Source organism: Malaclemys terrapin, chromosome 12, assembly GCF_027887155.1.
Source record: "Malaclemys terrapin pileata isolate rMalTer1 chromosome 12, rMalTer1.hap1, whole genome shotgun sequence".
Taxonomy (NCBI): Eukaryota; Metazoa; Chordata; order Testudines; family Emydidae; genus Malaclemys; species Malaclemys terrapin.
Window position 1 is genome coordinate 3286462 of NC_071516.1, and position 23153 is coordinate 3309614.

At 46.8% G+C, this 23153-nt stretch overlaps 1 protein-coding gene across 2 annotated transcripts in view; it reads left to right on the forward strand.

Annotated features, from left to right (window-relative positions):
- The first annotated feature begins 10026 nt into the window (after positions 1 to 10026).
- Positions 10027 to 23153, forward strand: part of SNPH (syntaphilin) — a 32507-nt gene continuing 19380 nt past the window's right edge. The window contains exons 1-3 of one of the 2 annotated variants that reach the window (XM_054044920.1): positions 10027 to 10100; positions 10331 to 10443; positions 22521 to 22755. The gene's annotated coding sequence lies outside the window, so the exon portion shown is untranslated. The remainder of the gene's footprint in view (positions 10101 to 10330; positions 10444 to 22520; positions 22756 to 23153) is intronic. The other variant, XM_054044922.1, reaches the window with a different exon arrangement.

The window sequence follows — 23153 nt, forward strand, 5'->3', positions numbered from 1 at the left end:
TTCAGAGAACTCTAATAGATTAGTAAGACATGATTTCCCTTTACAGAAACCATGTTGACTTTTGCCCAACAATTTATGTTATTTTATGTGTCTGACAATTTTATTCTTTACTATTGTTTCAGCTAATGTGCCCAGTACTGACGTTAGACTTACTGGTCTGTAATTGCCAGGATCACCTCTAGAGCCCTTTTTAAATATTGGCGTTACATTAGCTATCTTCCAGTCATTGTCTGGAAGATAGCTAATGTAATGCCAATATTTAAAACGCCATTGAATATAGAAGCTGATTTAAAGGACAGGTTGCAAACCATAGTTAATAGTTCTGCAATTTCACATTTGAGTTCTTTCAGAACTCTTGGGTGAATGCCATCTGGTCCCGTTGATTTGTTACTGTTAAGTTTATCAATTAATTCCAAAACCTCCACTAGTGACACTTCAATCTGTGACAATTCCTCAGATTTGTCATCTGCAAAGGACGGCTCAGGTTTGGGAATCTCCCTAACAGCCTCAGCCGTGAAGACTGAAGCAAAGAATTCATTTAGTTTCTCTGCAAGACTTTATTGTCTTTAAGTGCTTCTTTTGTATCTCGATCGTCCAGGGGCCCCACTGGTTGTTTAACAAGCTTCCTGCTTCTGATGTACTTAAAAAACATTTTGTTATTACCTTTTGAGTTTTTGGCTAGCTGTTCTTCAAACTCCTTTTTGGCTTTTCTTATTACATTTTTACACTTAATTTGGCAGTGTTTATGCTCCTTTCTATTTACCTCACTAGGATGTGACTTCCACTTTTTAAAAGATGACACATACTGGAGCCAGGATTTGCTTCCTTGATTTAGCATCTCCCTGGCAAATTATACAGTTTAAAAAATAGTGTTTACACTTGATTTGCAGAGCAGCCCTACCAACGATCCATTTTTGGAAATATCCTGGAGAAAATGTCTCTTTTTAACTGTCAGCAGTTTAAAAGTAAAACAGAATGCTAAAGGTTCCTATTCTCCCCATAATGATCTGATTTGTGTGTAGCTTTAAGGGGAAAGGGAGCTTATTACCACTTATTGAAATTGCACAAAGTGCTGATATGCTTACTCCTAGGATTTGGTGTGCAACTCAGGAAAAGTGCAAGTTACAGATGTCCAGAATGACTGGAAGAAGCTGAAAACAGGGAAGAGCAGAGCTGGTTTGGCACTTGCCTAGCAGATCACATTGTATGTATTTTTTATTGTACAGGCACCTTGAATTTGAAAAATTAAAATAAATACTGTAAACTCAAGTGTACATCCCAAGGATCTCAGTTCTGCTCCTTCCTTCTCCCAGTTGGGCTTCTACCTCCTGGATAGAATTCTGGGGATCCCTGTTCGATTCACCACTTATTAAGCTAAAAGAACGAGGAGTACTTGGGGCACCTTAGAGACTAACAAATTTATTTGAGCATAAACTTTCGTGGGCTACAGCCCACTTATTCAGAGGCATGCAGTGGAAAATACAATAGAAAGATATATATATCTTTCTACTGTATTTTATATATAGATACAGAGAACATGAAAAAATGGGGGTTGCCATACAAACTCTAATGAGACTAATTGATTAAGGTGGGCTATTATCAGCAGGAGAACAAAAACTTTTGTAGTGATAATCAGGATGGCCCATTTCCAACAGTTGACAAGAAGGTGTGCGTAACAGTAGGGGGGAAATTAGCATGGGGAAATAGTTTTTACTTTGTGTAATGACTCATCCACTCCCAGTCTTTATTTAAGCCTAATTTAATGGTGTCCAATTTGCAAATTAATTTCAGTTCTGCAGTTAAGATGCGTTTCAAGTTGAGGAAGACTTATTCTTTGTTTAACAGTGATGACATGCTTGGCACTGTACCAGACATAAAGATAGACCTGGTCCCAATGGGCTTACAAGCTAAAAGATAGACATAGAGGAGACAGGCTACACTGGAAAATTCAGAGGAGGGACTAACTTCTAGATTTGTTTGTTTGTTTATGGGGAATTGCAAAAGAAGGGAGTTTTAGAGCTTGAGCCAAAGGGGATTTGGATGAGCTCCTTAGCTCCATTGCACAGGTGTAGTGAGGGCATAATTTAAAGGCATGTGGGCTGCATGTTACCAAAATTCTGATTTTTTGCAAGATCTTTCATTACTGATGATGATGTGTGAGAAGGAAAGAAGCCAGAGCCCAGATGAAGTTTACAGATTAAGTTTGCAGGGCTGGCATTTAAAAACAATATTTTTTAAAGTGAGCACATTTGGTTATAGAGTCCTTGAGACACAACAAACATGGAATCTCGCAATGACCTTTTTACCGTTGCTTTTCAAAGCAGGACTGTACTTTAATGTTGTATTTCAATTCAAGAATTGCTGTCTTAGTTTTTGATGTATAATATAGGCCTTAGTCCTGCAACTGCAGGTGCACCTTTGTGCCCACATAGAGTCCTATTGATTTAAATGGGGTGCAGCAGTGCACCTGTGGATTGTCGACTGCAGGATCAGAGCCATAGATTTCCACCTGACAGAATCTCTCAGTTCTTCTTTGAGTGGTCGGCCACCTGTATTCTACTTCTGGTGTGCATGCACCTGAGACCATAATCTTTTTGAATAGCAATGCCTGCACGCCGCATGCCCTCTGGTGCCCCATAGCCAAAGGTGTAAAGGGAAGAGTAGCCACAACTGCCCTTCAGTTTCTTCTTACCGCCCAGAACAGCGAGATGGAACTCCTGCAGTGTCCCCGTCATGGTGCAATGCTTTCCCTACTTATTTGTTAGTTGTAACTGGTGTTATAGTTAGCATAATTAGATTCCCTTCCATGTATGCTTGCCCACCCATTCAACTAATACCAAAGGTCCTGACGTAGCTCAGACAGGATGCAGCCTTGATGATAATGATAGCCCCGACATGGCCCAGACAGTTTTGGTAGGCTCATCAGGTCCATCAATACGGGCTCTGATCACACTTCCAGCTCAACATGATATAATAATGTAAACCAAGGGCCATATTCTATACCCAGTCCTACATCAGTGTACCTCACAGTCTGGATGTTGGCTGGCTAACAACCACAGACAGATCCTCTTCCAAGAACATCCAGGATATTCTGGCTTGTAGTAGAAAGGACTCCACTAAGGCAACTTATGGGGGAAAATGGAAGCAATTCTCTGTCTGGGCAATGCAGATGCCCATACCTCCATTAGAGACTGCAATATCCACTATTCTAGTTTACTTGCTAGCCCTAAAGTGTTCAGGACTCTCCGTCAGCTCCATAAGAGTCTTTTGGCAGCTATTTCTGCTTATCATCCTCTCATACATGGTCACTCGATCGTCTCACAGCCAGGAGTTGTTACGTTTCACCAATTGTCGAGGGTCAGCCTTTCTGGGACCTCATAATTATGTTATTGGGGTTAATGAGTCCTCCCTTTGAACCCCTGGCATGCTGTTCATTATACCACCTGTCTATGAAGATCACCCTCTTAGTGGCTGTAACCTCATCCAGAAGAATAGGAGAGATCCAAGCCCTTATGGCAGGAACACTGTCTAGACTGTTCGGTAAGGACAATGTGACACTAAGGTCCCCACTCAAAATTCTTGCTTAAAGTTGTCTCTGAATTTCATTTGAATCTAGTGATCCACTTGCCAGTTTTCTTTCCCACGCCTGATTCCACTCAAGATGAAGCTAAACTCCACACCTTGGATGCAGTCAGGACTATCTTTTACCTTTTGGACAGAATGAGACCATTCAGAAATTCCCCTAGACTATTTCTGGCCATTGCCACCAAAATGAAAAGTCAGGTTGTATCCGCACAAAGATTTTCTAAATGGGCTTTGGTCTGCATTACAACTTTCTCTGCAATAGCTCACTTGGACCCCCCCACTACGGAGATCAAGGTTTGTTCCACCAAAGCTCGAGCGGCCTCGACAGCTTTGCAAAGGGGCATTCTAGTCTCAGAGACTTACCCATCAGCTCCCTGGAGTTCAGTGCTCACCTTCACCCAGCACGATCCCTTAGCTGAGGACTCCAGATCCAATGTCTGCTTTTGCAAAGCTGTTTTACGGTCATTGTTTCAACAGAGTCTGGGCACCCACATCCAGGCCTTGAGCTCGCTGCTTGTGTGTCACCAGAAATGGAATACGTGTTGACAATCACTCTGAAGAACGAATGGTTGGCTACTCTACCCGTGGTTTTCCTAGATCTGTTGTCCACAATATATTCCACAACTCTCCTTCCTTCCCCCACGACTACGGAGTCCTATAGCAATTGCGTTCTGTTTTAAGGAAGGAGCTACACTGCAGTTGAGACCGCTCCACAGGGCGCTGGAGGGCATGCAAAGTACAGGTGCAGCCCCAACGGACACTGCTATTCAAAAAGATTCTGATCTCGCACGCATGGGGCACGTGCATGCCAGAAGTGGAATATATGTGAACAACATATATCACAGATCCACAACTACAATAGGGTAAGTGACCATTTTTTTTCACTTACATTGATAAATGATCTGGAAAAAGGGGTAAATGGGGAGGTGGTAAAATTTGCAGATGATACAAAATTGCTCAAGGTATTTAAGTCCAAAGCTGACTGAAAAGAGTTTCAAAGGGATCTCACAAAATTGGGTGACTGGGCAACAACATGGCAGATGAAATTCAGTGTTGATAAATGCAAAGTAATGCACACTGGAAAACATAATCCCAACTACATATACAAAATGATGGATCCAAATTAGCTTTTGCCACTCAAGAAAGATCTTGGCGTCATTGTGGATAGTTCTCTGGAAAACATCCACTCAATGTGCAGCGGCAGTCAAAAAAGCGAAAGAATGTTAGGAACCATTAGGACAGAAAATATCATAATGCCACTGTATAAATCCAGGGTACTCCCACATCTTGAATACTGCATGCAGTTCTGGTTGCCCCATCTCAAAAAATATATATTAGAATTGGAAATGGTACAGAGAAGGTCAACAAAAATTATTAAGGGTATGGAACAGCTTCCCTGTGAGGAGAGATTAAAAAGATTGGGACTTTTTAGTTTGGAAAAGAGATGACTAAAGGGGGAATATGATAGAGGTCTATAAATCATGAATGGAGTGGAGAAAGCGAATAAGGAAGTGGATTAGGATTCTTCACATAAGAATCAGGATCACCCCATGAAATTAATAGGCAGCAGGTTTAAAACAAACCAACTGAAGTATTTCTTCACACAATCCAAAATCAACCTGTGGAACTCATTGCCAGGGGATCTAGTGAAGGCCAAAAATATAATGGGGTTCAAAAAAGAATTAGATACTTTCATGGAGGACAGGTTCATTAATGGCTATTAGCCAAGATGGTCAGGGATACAACTGCATATTCTGGGTGTCCCTAAGCCTCTGACTGCCAGAAGCTGGGGAGTGGACAACAGGGGATGGATCACTTGAAGATTGACTGTTCTATTCATTCCCTCTGAAATACGTGGCACTGGCCACTGTCAGAAGACAGGTTACTGGGCTAGATGGACCATTGATCTGACCCAGTATGGCCGTTCTTATAAGGAATAATTTGATTTCAATCGAAGGCTTCGTTGCTGTCTTCAAAGCCTGGTAAGTCAAATAGCATATAGTAGTTAGTAATGCTTCACTGTGTACCATATACTATCCATACAGAAAAATGAATGTAGTGTGATTAAAAAAAAAAAGATTAATTCAATTAATGGATTGAGTACAAACTTGGGCTCTGATCCCATAACATGCAAGAAAACTCCTGAGCATGTGTGAATATAGTTTTGGGACTGGGTCCTTAATAGTCCATTGGAAACATTGCTGATTATAGGAAACATTGCTACTTATATGCAGTGCAATGGGTGGATCCAGTATTTTGAAAAGGCTCATGGAAGACAGGCATGTTGTTTATCCTGATGCTAGCATTAAGGTTATGTCAACAATTCTCTTTAGAAAAAAATCTAGGGAATTTTAATATCTCAGCCACAATTTTTTTCTACTGTCTAAAAGATGGGACCAAATACTATTTACGGAAACTGAAAAAAAGATTGGTTTGCCATCGGTTTAAGTTATAGGAATGCCCCTTTCCCTCAAAAGTTAAATGAGTGGTGTTAATTTTAGTTTTGAATTTCTGAATTTCCACACATTTATCAGTTTGGATACCTCCCCAGGGCCCAAACACATGTTGCTCACCACTGACATGTAAAAAGTTACTTGTTTGTGGAATCAGGGCCCAATCCTGCATAAGAGTAGCCCTTCCCATTAATTCAATTAGACTACTCACATGAGTAAGAGTTAGTAGAATTAGCCATTAATTATTCTTAAATGCTGTTTGCTTGCTTGTTGTTGCCCAGTGTGAGATAACCTAATAAGGTACAAATTAAAAAAGGAGTCCTTGCCGTTATTCCAGGGCAGATTTGACAGATTGCCTTCTGTGAAGAAAGAGACCCTGCCAGGCAGAACTGAAAGACCTAAGTCTTTCTCTATAGAAGCAGAACATTTTCCATTGATGACATGTGCAGGAGAAATCTCATCCAAATTTAGACTGGCCTGGGACTGTAATTATGAATGGCTTATATTTTTCTTTTCTTTGAGGGCTGGCCAGACACTTTTATTTAGGAGTCTGAGTACCAATTTGTGGAGAAAAAGAGAGTTTGTTTTTCAAAATCTAGCATCTGTTACCTTGGGAGCAGGCCCATGACCAAGTCAGCAATAAAAAAGTCTCTCTGACTTCCAGTCCCAGGCCTCACCCACCAAAGCTTGCTATCTCCCCATTGGGCCATCTTGTATATGAATCAGGAAGGCTCAAATGATGGGCATTCTAGAAAATGTATTTGTAAACCAAAAATGAAAACTTTTGAAAAATAGGCTCTAGGATGTTATGAAAGGATTTTTTTTGGAAATGGCTTCCTTGTCAGAAAGGTAGTTTTCAAGGACCCTCTCAGGCCACATCTGACTAGTTAAGGGAGTAGTTACTGACTCTATCATTTGTCACTCCTCAAGTAAATTTTTATGCTAACTGTTATGCTAGCTGACTGCCAGAAACTGGGAGTGGATGTCAGTGGATGGATTATTCAATGATTGCCTGTTCTGTTCATTCCCTCTGAAGCACCTGGCTTTGGCCACTGTTGGAAGACAGGATACTGGGCTAGATGGACCATTGGTCTGACCCAGTGCGGCCATTCTTATGTTATATTCTTCTGTACTTGGGGAGAAAATTAACTGCATATTTTACATCTGCAACTGCCTGGTGGTAGTGCCTTCAGAAATCCCAGGTAGCCTGTCTGATAGCTGGTTTTGAAGTGCAGTGTAGAGGAACTAACACGTTAGGGTATGATACAAGGAAGGGAAAGGGAAAGACCTGCAGTGTATGGTGCATCCAGAGAAAAACTGCTGCATGAGAGACTCAGGTGGAGAGAAATTAGTGCCGGTGTCGCAGGAGATGGAGAGCAGGAGGGAGAAGGGTCTGAACATGAAAATAACTGCAGTACCTGAGGTGCATGAGAAGACACGACTATAGATCCAAGGTGCGACAATAATACAAATACAGAAGGACACAACAGTGAATAGGAAGATGAACCAGCAGAAATATAGTCTCCTTACTGTACTGGTTGGTACATTGTAATGTAAACAGTAGGTGACCCGGATGCTGCTCTCTTGCAGGGATGACTATCCCTGCCTCTTCCTTAGCTAGAGTTCTGCTGCGCTTCAGTCATTTGTGGATGGAAGATATGGACATTCTCACCTTCCCAGGCTCTCGCTTTGCAGTCTAGGGATACAATTATTGGAGCAGATTATTTGTTCTGCTTTCATGGTTCTGGCTTCTGCTGTGGACGGCTCAAACTCCTTTGAGCTCCAATTCAGTCCGGAACCGTTCAGGTGTCCAGAAAAACTGGCACTCCCAACTTTCAATGTGTTGCAGGTATTTTTAAGTCACCAAACTCTGTAATGTCTATAGGAAGCATACTTCTGTCCCCTCAAGTCTTTCATGGGAGAAGAGATCATCTCTCCCTTGTGGAACTCTTCAATAGGACCCAGATTTCAATGCTGGAGATTTTGACTCCTCCACTTCAAAATCAAGATCTGTAGATGGTTTAGGAACCTTGCAAAGGTCACTGTTTGAAAGACTTCCACAGAATGAGGTGTGTTTTGAAGAGGGATTTGAAGGAGGAAAGAGGTTATTTAGCTTGCATGTGTCTAAGAGTGAGGAGCTTGCAGTATGGAAGAAAGCATGAAAGGAAGAGTAGGAGCAGGATATAACCAAAGTGGTTTGGAAGAAGATCTGAGAAGGCAAACAGGGATGAACAAGAGAAGTGTAAGCCGGAGAGAGAGAGAAATTGAACACAATGTGTATACTTCAGTTGAATCAAATACAAACCTTACAAGAAAAAAATACTATAATAAACAATATCATGTGCTTACAAATTATATCAGATTCAATATAAAATGAGAAGTTAGGGATTTTATGAATGCAGTTTGCAAATATAGACGAATACAAATTTGTTTAGCTGAGTATATATAATATTTGAGGCATGAGTTTGGTTTATTTAATCTAGATGTTTGTATTTTAAATAATGTAGAAGAAGTTATATTAAATAGATATCAAAGAAAATGTATGAGTAGTAGTATGACCAGCAAGAACGTGTATCAAGATATGTTGCACAAAGGAATCTCTGCCTTCAGTGTCAATATGGATTAAAGGTCTGAATGCATGTTTCCCATTAAATGTTTTACTCTGAATTGAGAGGGCATGCCGAGACATTTAAGAAGCTGTACACAAATGTGTGTGTTGCCATTACTAAGTATAAACTTTTCTTTTGTTAGTTAATGTTTATTGGTGTTTGTAGCTATATATGTTGTTAATTGCAGCCCAGATGTTGGCTGCATTTCTGTCCTGTGTGAGTGAGCTGTGTGTGTGTGTGTGTGTGTATTGAGCTGTGATCCTGCAAAGATTTTTGCACATGCTTTACAAATACTGCACAAAGTTAAGTATGTACAAAAGTCTTTGCAGGATTAGGACTTTATGACTAAAATGACAGCACCTTTCATCCAAAAGTCTCTCAACGCACTTTACAGATTTTTCACAGTATCTAGTCACAAACAGATTGAATAGTCAGGAAATACAAAATAGAATCCCAAATACCTTAAACACCTAACAGATGAATTGTCACCGTATCTCCCTGTTTGACTGTTCTGGGTCTGATTCTCTGCTCCTCTCCATCCATTTCACACCAATACATTACTATTGACTTGGTTGGAGTTCTCCTCATTTAACCAGTGTGAGAGGAGGATGAAGCCATGTCTATTGATTCCCAATTATAATGACATATTTTGGTGTGAGGAAGGGCCAAATTCTGACCAGTTACAGAAGTGTAAATGTGGAGTGACTCCAGATTTAAACGAATGGTGCCTGAGATCAGAATCTGTCGTAGAGACTGTAAAGTGCTTTGGGGAAATCTGTCTGGATGGGATGCATGTTGCTATAGAAACTATTATTGCTTGTGTGACATTTCCTGTGGCTTTTTTCCCCCTTTGTTTGTGTGGCCGCCTTCACAAGCTGTGCAAGGCATTGGGCTATTCATGGAGTTTCTTGTCCTTTCACTCCTGCTGCAGTTTATTAACACTGCCGACGCCCTCCCCCTTGACACAGAACATACTGAGGTTGTGTGAATTGCAGCGGGACTGGAAAACCAAACAGGTAACTGCCATGTGCTTAGATTAGATGTGTCCTGGCCTCACGGCACTGAAGTCCGGAGTGGCACCAGGAATGAATATGGCCCATCATTCCGAAGTGGAGCGGGTTTAGTAAGAGCCCCCTAACACGCGTGGCTGGAGTGCTTTGGGTCCACTGATCGCGGGGAGCGGGAGGAGGGGGGGTCTGCTATAAACTTTGCAAAAATCGCCCTTGACGGGGGCAGGAAAAGCCCAGCGGGGCGGGGACCCCCTCGCCGCTGCCAAGCGCCAGCTATCGCTTTAAGAGCCAAGCGGCAGTCACGCAGCAGCATGTGAGCGCAGGCAGGCGCTGCCTTCCATCCATGACCAGCCCTCCCAGCGCCAGCGCCAGCCCCAGCGCAGCCGCCTCTCCCAGCGCCCGGCCGGCCACGCACCAGCATCCTGGCATGGCCGCGGAAGCAGGTGATGGAGGCAGAGCTCCCATTCCCCCTGCCGGCACGGGAAATGGACGATGCTTTGCGGGGGATTAGGCTGCGGAGGGCGGGCGGGAGGGGGTGAGCATCTCTTGCCGTGCGCCCCGGGGTGAGCCTGTCCGTGCGCATCCCTCCCCGCGGGGCTGAGGTTTGGGAGGGGCAGGGGCCTGGCGCTCGGCTCTGATCGGTTCCCCTTGCCTCTGTGTTCCCCGCTGGCAGGTTGCTGACCCAGCCGGCTGCCTGCTGCAGTACCGCAGTGGTGCTGCCCCCCCCACCCCCACCCCCGGAGGAATTGCCGAGAAGACCCGGTGGGCCCCGCTGAGCCAACTCAGGTGAGCGCAACGCCCCCAAGATGCGCACACAAAGCGCTGCATCACCCTGGGAGAGGGGGGAGGAAAGCCAGGGGCTGGGGAAATGCTCCGGACACTGGAGTGGGGATAAGGCTCTCGCCTCCCCATAAGTAAAACTTAATGATGCTGCATGTGACCGGCACAAACCGCCCCTCTGCAAACGCAACGCAGCTCCGGAGCTCGGGCTCTGCGGCGAGGAGGCTGGCAGGCTGCTTGGCAAAGGGGGGGATATTCCACTTTGGGTCGGGCAGGCCCCCAATCAGCGTCTTGCCCGGGCCATTCCCGATGCCTCTCCTGCAGCATTGCACCCTGGGGCCTTGTTGTGCAGGTGGGGAGTTATTATTTAATGATGGATGCTGCATCTCAAAGGGGTCGCTGGCAGCACAGGGGTGATTGATGAGTGTGCTCCTTGCTTATTTCTTCCCCCTCAAGGTCAATGAAGGCAGATTCTCCCGTAAAAATCCCCTGCCCTGCATGTGTCATCCCTGTAAAATATCGCTCTGCCCCTGTCTCTAGATAAGGCATATTTGAAGTAATGACCTTGCTCAAGCAGGTAAAATCATTTCCCCCAACCTTTTTTAGGTCTCTCTGATCTTTAAGCATGTGCATCTTGTGCTCAAAAGAAAGCAACATCTCTGCCCACGCTTTATAGGGCCAGCACAAGGTGTCCACCACCACAGAAACCCCACTTCAGCCCCAAAGGCTTCTTTATAGACTTTGTGAACGGCTTCTCCTGGCTCAGGGTGGATTGAGGTTAGAGGGGAGCTGGTCATACCAACATTTCGTTTTTTTTCTTCCACATTGAGAAGTGAATTTCTCTTCGCACGTCATTCTCCCTAGCCCCATGGAATTGTATCTTCGGTCCCTGGGCTGCCCAAGCAGGCCGGCTCGCTTTGCCTTCTGTAATCAGCTGCTTCCCTGACTCACCGTTCTATCTGGGCCTCACCTAGGAACAGGGGGCCTAGATCCCAGGGATCCTGCCTTCAGTCTACCCCTGCTCTTATCCCCGCTGGTCGCTAAGCGTCTGTCACAGAATTCCACTCCCCCACGCTTCTGCCCATGAATAAGCGTCTCTGCGTCAAACAGGGCTGCTTGGAGAGACTGTGTGTTTTGATAAAGCCAGTTAACAGAGTGCCACATACTGTGCAAATTGGCATAGGTGCTGGAACTAAGGATGCTGCCGCTCACCCTGGCTTGATGGGGTTTCTGTTATATCCGGGGTTTACAATTTGGTTCAATGTCTCTCCGCACCCCCACTGTAAAAATTGTTCCAGCCCCCCTGCAGATTGGATCAGGCGCAATGTAAAGTTGACAGCAAGTTAACCCCCGTGGAACTGGGATAAGCTGATGAACTGAACCCCTCTGCACAACAGGGAATGTGTCAGTTGTAACCAGCTTTACAATCTTGCTGTATGTTTCTCAAACTATTCTTGAAGACACACGGGAAGCTTTCCCGTCGTACAGGAAGGGAAAGGGTTACCCTCCGATGATCCCTTCCTCCTGGGAATACCAGCACCCTTTGTCCCTGCGTTAATATCAGTTTGAAAAACCGATCAGCTACTTAGCACAATAACGTATTCTTGTCTAACGGGTTTCTTTTCAATAGGATCTTTGATGCAAACTCAGCATTTAGTGGTGAGCCAAAAAAAGAAAAGGTTTCCAGTTACATGTGTAATAGCAGCTCTCAGAGAAATCCCTTTCTGCTGCTGCAATGGCTCCTTAAAGCACAAATCTTGAATGTGCATGTTAGTCTAAAGTACCACCTTTCCCTAGTCACTTCTGTCACCAGCCCCCTGGAAACCACCAAAAATCCCAGAGCCCACAGGATCAAATGATCTTAGAGTGCAGGGCCGGCTCCAGGCACCAGCAAAGGAAGCGGGTGCTTGGGGCGGCCAATGGAAAGGGGCGGCACGTCCGGGTCTTCGGCGGCAATTTGGCGGCGTATCCCTCGGTCCCTCTCGGAGCGAAGGACCCGCCGCCGAATTGCCGCTGAAGAATGAAGCGGTGCGGTAGAGCTGCCGCCGAACTGCCACCGATCGCGGATTTATTTATTTAGTTTCCCCCCCCCGCACACACACACACACACACACACACACACACACTCTCTTCGCCGCTTGGGGCAGCAAAAAAGCTGGAGCCGACCCTAGAGTGGGGCAGATGCTTCATCTGAAGGAGCATGATGCAGGGTAAACCTCAGATTTGCCCCATTATAAAATGGTTGTACTTTGCCTAGGAAATTTCCTTCAGATTCTGTGTCTTTAAAAACCATCATCCCATCTCTAAGATAAGAAGCTTTTAAAAACGTAAAGGGATGAGCACTGTGTTTGCTGGGGGGAGCCAAAGGCTCCCTGGGCCTCATTGTCAGAGATGCTGGGAACGCAGGCTCCATTTACACTGCAGGGGAGGGTGAGCCTGCCAGCCTGGGTTTGCAGACTCACGCTCGCTGGGCTGGAGCGAACTGTTGTGGCTCTAGCAGAGACGCGGACTAGCCACCCGGGCTCAGATGCAGGGGGTCGAGTGGGCTTGAGCGCCTGAGCTGCAGCCGAGCTACGAGGTCCACGCTGATATTTTTAGTGCACTAGCTAGAGCCCCGTTAGCACCAGTCTAACGAGGCTCACTCCCAGCTGCAGTGTAAACTTACCCAGAGAGCCCTCGTTGGCTTTCAACGGCCTTCCAAGTGCTCCGCACATCTGAAAATCAGTCCACGACTGCGATTGTGCGTCTACAATCATGCATAAGTAAAGCACAAATATTCCACAGTGCGGGTAAGTAACCCCTGGAACAATTTAACAAGGGTGGTCGGGGAGTCTCCATAAATCAAGATCAGATATTTTTCTCGGGGATCTGCTCTAGTTCAGGGGCGTGCACAAGTGGGGGCAAGCAGGGCCCTAAGCCCTGCAATAATTGGGGTGAGGGGGGCACAAAGCTCTTCTGGCCCCAGGGCCTCAGCGGGGGCACAGAATGTGCCCCTCCGAAAGCAGTGAAATTTAAATTCCTGCTGATGCCGCTGCTGTAATTCAAACAGGAATTAGTCTTGTGGCCTGTGCTGTGCAGGAGGTCGGACTAGGTGAGCACAGTGCTCCCTTCTGGCTTGACAATCTGTTAATCAAATCGACTGAAGATGCCCGTAATTCCCACAGACCAGCTAGCTGCCAAAATTGTTACTTTGTGTCTGCAAATGACGTGGGCTCCAATGGAAAGGCTGAGATGAGGCTCTTTTGAAAATTTGGCCCAGAATATCTTTGCGTGTATTCTCCCTACTCTGTAGCATTGGTAAATAAGCATTGCCACTCCCAGGATGGGGCGTTTTCCTGCTGACCTTTGTAGGGAAGGCTGGAGCAGGGCTGTCAGAATGGAGCCATGATGGCTTGTGTGCTTGGGTTGAAACCCAGAAATAAATCGATGTTGGCCCAGTGGAAAACTGCAAACTCTCCAGGGAAACAAATGTTGGGTGGAAACATGAATCTGCTTTTGCCAGTGTTTGCACACCTGCCTGTGCATTCCCCAAGCCTATTCCTTGCCAATGAAGTAAAGCAGGTCTGATGGCAAGGGCCCTGGATGCCCTTCAAATCCATCACTTCACCCCATGTAGCAGTTTGGGGATGGGGTGGATAATGAAGGGGAAAGGATTCTGGGTAAGCAGGGCCAACCTTCTGTATTCTGCATGATATGATTCAAATTCACATATGTTTAAATACGATTAATGAAGCTATGGATTTAAAAGCCGTAATAAAGCTAGTATTGTCCCCAAGACCCAGGGTTCGAATGGTGAAGCATTTAACAAAGGCAGGAATTTCTCTTTCTTCCCCCACGCCTTGTATATTTATTATTAAGTAACAAATCTGAGTCAAACACTGCCCCATTTGGATCGTAACAGTAAGATCACAACTTAAGTCCATCAGTATTATGGGGCAGTTGGCTGCGCCATTGTAAACAGGTGGAATTCAGACAGTTGGAGTCCTACAGCCACAAAAATTACAAGGCTCTTCCTACAGTCACCTCCATACTTGGGTACAAGAGAGATCAATGGCTTCCAGACACCCCCAGGTCTTTGTGCTGCAATTTGCTGATCAGTTCTTAGTGCCTTGCAATTACCCTCTGGCAGGGGGAGTGGAATGTAACACGTGCAAGTTCATTCGGTACAGAGGCCATCAGGTCTCCAGACTGAGCAACTGCCCCATGCCACTGATAACAGATCCTTGCAATCCATGTGGTTCCAGTTTAGGGGGGGGCCGGATCCCATTGCTCCAAAGAGCCCATCTCAATCTGCCACTATGTTCAATGTGACCCTAATATAAACATCTTGTATTCTTTGCCTTCCCTCCTCCCACCCCTGGGGAAAAAAAACAATTGAAATATTTGTAATGATCTTTCTGAACTTAGAACATCTTCCCCCACACCAGGCTTATGTTTTGTTTGTGATTTTTTTTTTTAACACAAAACAAAAAAAGGCCTAATATAGAATAGGGCAAGGAGGCCTCTTTAAAGTGCGCCTCAGCATTTTGTTAGCCATTTCAAAACGAAGGTTCGGATCTGCCTTCACTGTGTGCCCTGTATTTTTAACCCTTTGGGGTTGCCGAACGCTGGGTATATCCCACTAGCAACTTTGCAGGATGTGGAAGTGACACTGGTACTCGTGAGATCTCCCGATATGAATCACTGGAATGCATTACCTAGGGAGGTATTGGAGTCTCCTTCCTTGGAGGTTTTTAAGGCCCGGCTTGACAAAGCCCTGGCTGGGATGATTTAGTTGGGAATTGGTCCTGCTTTGAGCAGGGGGTTGGACTAGATACCTCCTGAGGTCCCTTCCAACCCTGATCTTCTATGATAGTATAGTGAAAAGCAGGGTATAGGCGCTTAAATGTAAATCCTCCATTTTATGGTAATGGATGTCGTTTATTAAATAGGTTGATATCAGAAATGTGTCCTTGATGCTACTGGAGTGAAGTGTGACAAGGAAACCAAGGTCATTCTGAGTTCAGATAGTCTCGCTGTTCTTCCTTCAGCCCCATTGTGTCTCGGCTTTGCAGTCGCTCAGGGCTGTGTGGTTGCACTGAAGTGCCAAGAAAGCCTTTCCACAGGATTTCCCTGGGTTTGCCAGTGACCTTTAGGTTCTTTTTCAGACATGGCCTCCAGTTTTGTGGTTGCAGATGGAAGCATTGAGACATTTACCTGATTGTCACCCGCAAATCGGGTGGTTAGCTGTCGAAATTCTGACGTATTTGCCCAGAGTTACTTGTGGGCACAGAATTATGCCCACAGGATTGGAGGCTGGGTTGAGGCTTACACCGAAGTGTGGAGTCGGTCGGTTTTCGTTTGCTTTCTAAAAGCAGGGCCCTGGTTCTGAATCAGGATCCTCTAGGAGAGATCCATGCGCCCACACAGAGTGTATCCAACGTCAGGTGCAGGGATTCATGTTAGCATATCCTCAGGCAGGACTGGGGATTGATATAAGAAGTATGTGGGGAAAGAGGGCACGAATTAACTTTTGGGACAGAAACCAAACTTACCATCCAGTTCCTGGCGTTTTTGTTTTTATTTTTATTTTTTATTTATTCATTGCCAGTCAGTTAAAATCTTGTTCCAAAATGGCTATCATTCCCATTAAATTAAGAGTAAAGGCTGCAAAGGGCAGACATTAGATTAGTATAAATAAACTCTTAACCTTTGAGAGAAATGTGCTTTCCTGGGCTAGAGCCTAGTGGATTCGCCTGGTTATAACTGAACTGCCCCCCTCTTTACTGACCGATCAAACTCTGTTTAGAACCGACATTCAGACACAGTCAAGTTTAAACCCTGCTTAAAGATCCTTCTCAAACTCTGTTTAAAGCCCTGTGTGAGTGGGCACATAGCAGGTTTAGTGAGCACAGTTCTCAGGGGGGAAAGATTGTCCCTATCAGTCAGGAGGGCCCTTCGAACACTATTAGCCAAAGCCATATTGAACCAGAGTTGTAGCTTGCTGAGTTCTTCTCCCAGGCGAGCTCCGTTGGGATGTATGTAAACCGCTATTTAGAACTTTGCTTTGAACCCTCCAGAAGGAGGGATGAAGCCTCAACACAGCCCCCAAACACGAGGCGAGGCCATTCTGTTAGAAACTGGCAAAGGTCAGCATTAGATTAGATTATGTAAAATATAACAAAAGGAGCAATGAAAGGGAAAACAACCCTAAATCCAACACAATAGCGGCACTGCATGAGGAACAGTGACTCGAATAGCAGGTGGCCAGACAATTTCAGTATCAGAGTTAATGTTCTGAAACAAGTCTCCTCTGCGTGGCCTCTGCACATTCCCACTCTCGGAACAATCTGATGGATCCTGCTCCAATTACCCAGTGAAGTTTCTGGTCCATCTGCTGTCTCAGTTGGCAGGAACTGAGGGAGTCGGAGTGCCATGCCACCCTTTCGTAGCCTCACCCTCCGAACGTTCACAGTCACCCGGGGGCATGAGAGCGCTTCAACCGGCACTGCTGCTAGACCGTTCCACTGGTCCACTCTCACTGTGGCCACATCCCAGGAGTGCAAACGTGCCGGGGTCCTCAAAGAATTCTGGTTCATTTTCATATCATCTTGGGAACGATCCATCCTTTACTTTCACATGACTTATGAGGAGAGGCTGAGGGAACTGGGATTGTTTAGTCTGCAGAAGAGAAGAATGAGGGGGGATTTGATAGCTGCTTTCAACTATTTGAAAGGGAGTTCCAAAGAGGATGGATCTAGTGTTCTCAGTGGTGGCAGATGACAGAACAAGGAGTAATGGTCTCAAGTTGCAGTGGGGGATGTTTAGGTTGGATATTAGGAAAAACTTTTTTCACTAGGAGGGTGGTGAAGCACTGGAATGGGTTACCTAGGGAGGTGGTGGAATCTCCTTCCTTAGAGGTTTTCAAGGTCAGGCTTGACAAAGCCCTGGCTAGGATGATTTAGAGGGGGATTGGTCCTGCTTTGAGCAGGGGGTGGGACTAGATGACCTCCTGAGGTCCCTTCAACCTTGATATTCTATGATTCTTTGGTCACTGTTCTATACAGTAACCAGGCCCTGTCCTCTCAAAAGGGCCTGTCCAGCTCTTGGCAGAGCTGATAGGTACAAGATGGTCTCTAGGCATTTTTGGTTAGATCATCAGTTGGCACAAACCAGCATAACTCTGTTGCTGTTGTGGAAGCTATGCCAGTTGACCCCAGCTGGGGGTCTGGTGCTATATCTCTGCAGAGAAGAGACCGCTAACTGAAGGGTTTAGTTCTTTTACTGGGTAGACCCTGTTCTTCCCTTTCAGTAAGCGTCAGGTTCCCCTCTCACAGAGATACTACTGCTTGGCTCCTTTTTAGTTGGCAGCTTTCTGCCTGCCTGAGTGAGGTTCAATGGTGCTGAGGGCCTCAACTTCCTTTGGAGTCGGTGGCAGGTGAGGGCACCTAGCAGGATGGTGGAGTGTAAGGCCTCAGCTAGGCTGCTGAGTTAGACTTGTACTGGCCTTGTTCTGGAGCCAGCACAGTACCTAGGCAGCATCCACTGATTCGCTCAGAATTCCCGTGTGGGAGACACCTGAAAACGTGTGTCTGCTTGGCACAGGAAGGGTGGCTGAGCTGACGTCCCTCCCTGGGCGGATGGCAAACTTATTCCCATATCTGTTTTAATGCGGTGCAATACATTGTGTTCCACTGTATTATAAACACCCTCAAATCTTTATCTCAGCTAGGCAGTAGCCTACGATCGTATGTGATGGTCTCAGCAGTGCTATTTATCCTTTCACTCCAGTGAGGACTGCCTTTTGAATCGGTCTACTTTTGTGTATGTTTTGTCCCTATAAAATGTCGGAAATAGCCGTAGCTGTAGTATGCCCGCAAAGCACCGGACTGTGAATGCTGGAATCATAAGATAGACCAAAAGACTGATCACTTCAAGTGCCGTTTTTTTCTTTGCCTCCAATCCTTAATGGGACTGGCCATCCCGTGGTGTTCAAAGCTCCACTACTTGAAGTGGAACAGAGTCATCCGCTGAAATGGCGATTCTGCGTTCAGAACCTTCTATATTTCTGTTAGATCCTCTATGAGATGCGGTGTCCAGAGCAGAGTGTTCGAGGTCAGGGCATAGCATTGATTTACAAAATGGCGTAATATGGCTCTCCATCCCATCCCTTTTTCATTCTAACACTTGGTTGTCTTTCGTGACCCCTGCCTCACATGGAGCACAGAGGTCTCCTCCGAGCTGTCCACAATGATAGCAATTCTTTTGGTGACGTTCTAGCTAATTTAGAACCCAGTACGAGGCTCAGAGAGGATCTCTTTTGAGACTGGAATGCTAGTGTCCTTAGTCCTCCCAGAGACCATGTGCTATTTTGCTGTTACATGACGTACTGGAGAATCTGCTCCTCTGGATTTTGGGAGCCTACGTCAATGTATGGACGTTGGCAGTTTGATTCCCGGCTACAAGTCTTACATTGGTTCGGGGGGCTGAATCTTAGGGCTTCGGCACACACGGCTGTCGTGCACCAGACTAGAGAGCTTGGAATGACTGAGCCAGCTGCTCAGTTCTTGCCATCCGACAGTGACTACAGCAACCAGGTGAAGAACTGAGTATCCAAACAAACCTAGGCCAGCGTTCTGACTGTTCCTGTTTAATTCAAGAAAATCTCCATTTTTAAACTGAAAGGAAGCTGGCCTAGAATTCCAGTCTGCCATACCAGAGTCCCACCCAATCTAGGGGACTTGCTGCATAATTTACATCCAGTTTGCTTGGGAGTCTGGGGGGCAAAATGATCTCAGGATGGGGAGGAGTCTGCTAATATGAATTCCATAGAAATTGTGAAAGTCTCTCTCTCTCTCTGAGTTGGCAACTGGCAGGCCCTCCCACTGCCATCTGGAATGAGATCACCCTGGACTGCGTAGGGAGTCTCAGGAAGTTGCCAACACCTGCCAGCAAGCTGGGATTACAAACATAGTCTAAATGCTTCTTCAGAAAACCCAGGTCCTCGCCTGGGGTAGATGGTCTCATCTCCCAGGCCTCCCTGCACATGAGATTGGACACATTCTGGCTACGCTTTATTCCAGCCATTGTCACCCGGTGGGTTGGGACCCCTAAGTGGGTTGCAGCCCCGTTTTAATGGGGTTGCCAAGGCTGGTGTTAGACTTGCTGGGGCCTGGGGCTGAAGACCAAGCCCCACTACCCGAGCCCAAGAGCTTCAGTCCTGGGTGGCAGGGCCCAGGGTTACATGCCTCCCGCCTAAGGCTGAAACCCTGGGGCTTTGGCCCCCCCGCCCAGAGCGGTGGGGCTCAGGCTTTGGCTTTAGCCCCCCACCCGGGGCAGCTGGGCTTGGGTGGGCTCAGGCTTCGATCCCCCGTCCTGGGGTCATGTAGTAATTTTTGTTGCCTGAAGGGGGTCGTGCCCCCGGTGCAATGAAGTTTGAGAACTGCTGCCTTACTCTGTACCGTCGGTAGTGCGGTGATTTCCCAACATTACTGCGGAATGAAGCGCTTTCAGCGGGTGTAGACCATGACTGATGTGCCCAGGTGAAGGAAGGACTTGCTCTTCCTTCACCTGGAAACTGTTGCTCCCCGCTCTTGGGGCTGGCCGTGCAAGTTTCCACATGTGGGTCAGGTGACTGCAGTTGGGGAATTTTGCATTCTTCTGCACTCCCTGGCATCTCTGCCAGGCAGGACCAAGGGCAGGGACTTGGAGTGAGGCTCTGGCTGGCAATTCAGAACTGTGTGTGGTGTGGGACCCCATACGACTGCGCAGATAGCAGAGAGCCCCTGCAGCCAAGTATTGGGTGGACTGTCCCACTGACTTTCTGAATAGCCCCGAGGACTCATGGCTTAAGAATGTTTTGGAGGTTGGGGGATATGAACCCACTGGCTCTTCTGCGTGGTGCTGGAACACATCCGCCCGATGGTAGTGCAGGGGATGCTGTTTGTTGTCTATTTGCAGCAGCGTCAGATGCTCTCCGATCCTTTAAACCTCATCCCCGTTGCTGTGATAACCCTTACAGCTGGGTTATAGCAACCTAGAGACCAACGTGGATTTTTGTGGGGTGCTGGTAGCTGCTGCCTTGAGTAGGGGGACTGGGGGGCTGGCAGGGCGTTGGATTTCAATGACAGCTAAACTGCCAAAGTCCAGGGACTGTGGCTGAAGGCAGGGTGTCCTTTCTCCAGTAAATGCAACAAACAGGAAGTGGGGGGAGCTGGGGCTTGGCAGGTTGGACACGAAAGGTGAAATTTATGAAATACCAGTTGTAGGGTAGAAAATTGGGCCCTGTAGCAGAGTCAAAGGGTCAATCCCCTCCCCAGACAGCTGTGTTTTAGGGCGAATGGTGACTTGTAGGAGGGCACCCGGAGCAATGAAGAAAGAAAACAATTATCTGACTACTTTCCAGCTCTGCTTTAGGACTCTTTGTTACAACATTCCATGAGGCCTTATTCCATCTGATACTAACCCCCAGTATAGCCCCACTTTGTGATTCTTGTGCTAGATGCATCTTCTGGGGGTGTCAGGGTATTCAGGTGCCAGCAGAGTCACTCCATTCTGGAAAACGTGCTTCTGGACACTAGCTTTGCTAACCAGGGTTGCCGACGGTAAGTGGCCTGTGAACAGGGGAGAGCCAGGGTTTCAAACTCTGCATTTTCAGATCCATTTGGCATGCAGCTGTGTGCTGCGCTCACAGGTCCCGTTTCAGAAGTTGTGCTCACATTGTAATGCGTGTTGAAAGCTTTTCAAACTCTGCTCTAATCACTCCTTCCCTTCCAACTGGACAGGCCGATGACAAGTGACATGAAGAGATGAGGATCAGTTCACTTACGAACTGATGGAATTCTCTCAAGTCTGCCGTGTTTCTTCTGGTAGGCTTCGTCTGTGCTGCAAAGCTAGGCCGGCATCGCCCTGGGGTGTAGATGCAGCCGTACACGCACAGAAAGAGTTGTTCTTCTTCGCGTGATTGCTCATGTCCATTCCAATAGGTGTGTGTGCTGCGTGCATGAGCGTCGGACGTTTTTACCCGTCGGGTCGGCTGTGGAGCCCCCTGGAGTGGCACCTTTATGGCGGTGTATATAGGCCCCTGCCGACCCACCGCCTGCTCAGCTCCTTCTTACCGCCAGTGACGGTCGTTGGAGCAGCTGGTCTCTTGCTTTAGCAAGTGCTTCCTAGTGGTTTTGCCTGTACATAGTCGTTATCCTTCATCTTAGTAAGTTGGGGGATTCCCCTCCCCCCCGATATTTTTCCCTGTCACCGGGGCATGCCGCGGCCCCAGGAGTTCAAGCCGTGCGATAGGTGCGGTAAGCCTATGCCCAGTGGGGATCCACACTCCGCTTGTCTGAAGTACCTGGGAGAGGGTCATTGGCAAGAAAAGTGCACCGGCTTCCAGCCCAGAACTAAGCGGGAGAGAGACTATCGCCTCACGCTCCTCCGGATGGCGTCCGCTCTCCGGCTCAAGAGCCAGCACTGGCAGCCTCGGTGCACAGCACACCAGCCTCAGCACTGAATAAGGACTCACATAAGGAGCATCGGCACCATTCCCTGGTGCGGAAGGCCGGCTCATCGGTGGGCACCGATCACAACCCCCGGTGCCACATAAGAAGAAGAAGGTGGAACAGGGCCACTCCCCTTCCAAGAAGAGCGGACAGAACTCCAGCATGCTGTGTCCCATGTTGGGACACCAGAAGGCTGGTCCATCAGTCCCGGCACCATCGACTCAGGCCTTGAAGGGGGGTCTGTCGAGTCCGGTGTCCGTGGATTCTCTGGTTGTGTTGGGGGAGGAATGGACCTATTGGAATGGACATGAGCAACACATCTCGAAGAACAACAGTTACGAAAGGTAGGCAACCGTCTTTTCTGCTGGTGTGGGACTCTTTTCGTGGCATAGCTGTGTCTACACTGAGAGTTTGTTGGCACTGCTGTGTTGGGCAGGGGGGTGTTTTGTTTTGTTTTTTGTTATCATCCCTGACCAAGATAGCTATGCCGATTACAGGTGTAGTACTTGAGTACTGCAAGGCATTCCCCCTAGTCCCCTTGTTCCCCAAATTGCTGTCAAAACTAATTGGGAGGAGGAAACTATTTCACCTGCTTTTGATCTTATTCAGGACATCACAGAATCCAACTTGCAAGCAAGAGCCAATCGAGCTGATGGGAAAGTGTGATCTTTAACAAGTTTAAATGTAACAGTCTCCTCAAGATGAATGGATGAAGTTCACACCTCGCTGCAGGTTCAGCAAGACAGGGCTGCACGAATGTATGAGTGACGCCTGTACTCTGCACCCAGAAGGACTAGAAATGCCATTGTGTAATGACGTCAGCAGGTGGACCTGACGGCTGTTGGTTTGTATTGCTCTGTCCTGACCAGCAAAGCTGATCTCTCCCTTTGTTGCAATAAATGAGCCATAATCTCATCCACTAATTAAGAGGATAGCCAAGAGATTGCAATGTCAGTTCAGGGGTGTACGTTTGGCCTGGTCTACACTGAAATATTAGATTGGCCTCGTTATGCCATTCAGGGCTGTGGAAAATTTTCACGCCCTGAGTGCGATGGTTAGGTCAACCTAACCCCCGGTGTAGACACAAGAAGGTCAATGGAAGAATTCTTCGGTTGACCTAGCTACCACCTCTCAGAAAGGTGGGTTAACTACATTGATGGAAGAACCCCTTTCGTCGATGTAGGAAGTGTCTACACTATGGTTTTACAGTAGCACAGATGCAGCAGTTGTGGTGTAGACACG